Here is a 3,099-nt window from a genome sequence, read left to right on the forward strand (position 1 = left end):
GCTAACATGTCTGAGTTTTGTTTGACAATTTTAATATTTTCAGATTTGAAATGTCAAGTATTGGAAATGAAGCCTTTGGATATATATTATGCTTTCCTTGCAATATATTAACTTTGTATAACTGTAAATAACTAGTAGTAATCCCCCTCCCCCCCCCCCCCCCCCCCCCCGCCACCATCTTCTCTTATAAACTTGGCACTTCATTCTGCTCTGATGTTTGCTAGCTTTTAAATATATTTATTTGACAGAGCAAAACCCTCTTCTCCTGGTTAATTATGTCCTTGAATACAGAATAAAAGTTAGCAGTGATTTGTAGTTTTCAGTGATTTTTTTTCCATTTTATTAACTGAGTTTTTTAAAACTTGTGGTATACTATACATAACAAAATTTGCCACTATATCTGTTTTTAGGTATATGATTCAATGGCATTAATTACGTTCACAATGTTGGGCAATCATCACAACTATTTCTAAAACTTTTTAATTATCCCAAACAGAAACTCAGTAACTATTAAGCAATAACTCCGCATCCCCCCTCCCCCAGCCCCTAGTAACCTTTGAACCTACTTTCTGCTTCTATGAAGTTGCCTGTTCTTGATATTTCAAATAAGTGAAATCATACAATACTTGTCTTTTTATATCTGACTTATTTCATGTATCAAAATGTTTTCAAAGTTCATTCATGTTGCAGTATATATCAGAACTTTGTTCCTTTTTATGGCTGAATAATATATTTCAGTGTGTGTTGCAGGAGGGTAGGGGCAGTGTACCACAATTTTTTTCTTTTTCTAACAATACCTATAGCCCTCTGGTTTTGTTTTTTGTTTTATTTGAGTATAGTTGCCACACGATGTTACATTAGTTTAAGATATACAATATAGTGATTCAACAACTGTCAATTACATTTGTTTATTCTGTTGATGGGTAGACACTTGGGTTGTCTCTTCTACCTTTTGGCTAGAAAAATGCTATACTAAACATTGGCATATAAGTATCTGAGTCTCTTTTTAGTTCTTTCAGATGTATATCTAGGGGTGGAATTACTGAATCAGAAAGTAATTCTATGTTTAATTTTTTGAGGAACCATCAAACTTTTCCACAGTGACAAACTGTTTTCCACAGTGCCTGTAACCATTTTACATTCCACCAGCAATGTACAAGGAACGGTTCCTGATTCTCCATATCCTCACCAACACCTTTTATTTTCAGTTTTTTTAATTATTATTACTGTATTAGTAGGTACGAAGTGGTATCTTGTAGTTTTGATTTGCCTTTCTCTAATGACTAATGATGTTCAGCATCTTTTATCTGGTTATTGACCATTTTTTTTTTTTTATTAAAAATTTTTTTTTCAACGTTTATTTATTTTTGGGACAGAGAGAGACAGAGCATGAACGGGGGAGGGGCAGAGAGAGAGGGAGACACAGAATCGGAAGCAGGCTCCAGGCTCTGAGCCATCAGCCCAGAGCCTGACGCGGGGCTCGAACTCCCAGACCGTGAGATCGTGACCTGGCTGAAGTCGGACGCTTAACCGACTGCGCCACCCAGGCGCCCCGTGGTTATTGACCATTTTTATATTTTCTTTGGAGAAATGTGTATTGAAATCTTTCTCCAGGTTTGTAATTGGGTTGCCTCCTGTTGAGTTTTAGGAGTTCTTTGTATATTCTAGGTGTTACACCCTTACCAGAGATATGATTTGCAAATACCATCGATTCTCATTATCCAGATACTGTATGTAGAAACTTGACTACTCACTAAAATTTATTTATAACCCCCAAATCAATATTCATGGCACTTTTGTGCTCATCCACACACATATGAATGGTGCTGAAACATTTGAGTTCCAATCTGCATGATCCCAGGTGGGGTTAAATACAAAACAAAACAAAAAACAAAACAAACAAAAACAATGCTTTGCCTCTTGCCTCTTATTTCAGCTCTCAGAATCTAAAGAATCATCTTTTTTGTAGTCTGTTAGTGCCACTTTTGAAGTATTTTTGTCTTTTGGTGGTGATTTCACTGTTTAAAATGACCCCTAAGTGTAGTCCTGATGTGCTGTCTAGTGTTTGTAAATGCAAGAAATCTGTGAGGTGCCTTATGGAGAAAATACATGTTCGACAAGTTTTATTCAGGCATGAGTTATAGTGCTGTTGGCTGAGAGTTCAATGTTAATGAATTAACAATGTATATTAAATAAGGTGTCTTTAAACAAAAGCACATGAAACAAGGTTATGTATTGACCAGTTTATGAAAAGGTTATGATCAGAAGCTCCCAGGTTCTTACCCCTAGGAGCATTTGTTCAGTATTCACTAATTCAGTGTTCATGGTGACTTTATAGAACATAACTAACTATTGTAGGAGAAACGAGAATTGCCTATATTTTCTCCCTTCTGTAGATTGTATTTTCACTTTCTTGATAGTGTCCTTTGATGCACAGAACATTTTCAGTTTTGGTGAAGTTCAGTTTATTATTATTATTGTTGTTGCTCATGCTTTTGATGTTGCTTAAGCCCCACATTGGGCATAAAGATTACCTAATAAGAAAAATTCCATTGCCAAATCCAAGGTCATGAAGATTTACTCCTACATTTTCTTCTAAGGGTTTTATGGTTACAGCTCTTGTATTTAGGTCATTAATCCATTTTTTTTAATGATTATTTTTGAGAGAGAGAGAGAGAGAGGGAGGGGCACTGGGAGAAGGGGAAGAGGATCCGAAAGGGGCTCTGTGCTGAAAGCAGAGAGCCTAATGTGGGGCTTGAACTCATGAACTATGAGATCATAACCTGAACCAAAATCGGCTAGTAACTGACCGAGCCACCCAATCACCCTGGTCATTAATCCATTTTGAGTAAATTTTTGTGTATGATGAGACAGAGGTTGAACTTCATTCTTTTGCATGTGGTAATCCAGTTATCCCAGCACCATCTGTTCAAACAACTATCCTTCCCTCATTGAATGGACTTAGCACCCTTGTCAAAAATCAGTTGGCTAGGGGCTCCTGGGTGGCTCAGTTGGTTAAGTACCTGACTCTTGATTTCAGCTCAGGTCATGATCTCCCAATTCATGGGATTGAGCCCTGTGTTAGGCTCTGCACTGACA

The sequence above is a fragment of the Lynx canadensis genome, chromosome F2 (assembly GCF_007474595.2).
Source record: "Lynx canadensis isolate LIC74 chromosome F2, mLynCan4.pri.v2, whole genome shotgun sequence".
Taxonomy (NCBI): Eukaryota; Metazoa; Chordata; class Mammalia; order Carnivora; family Felidae; genus Lynx; species Lynx canadensis.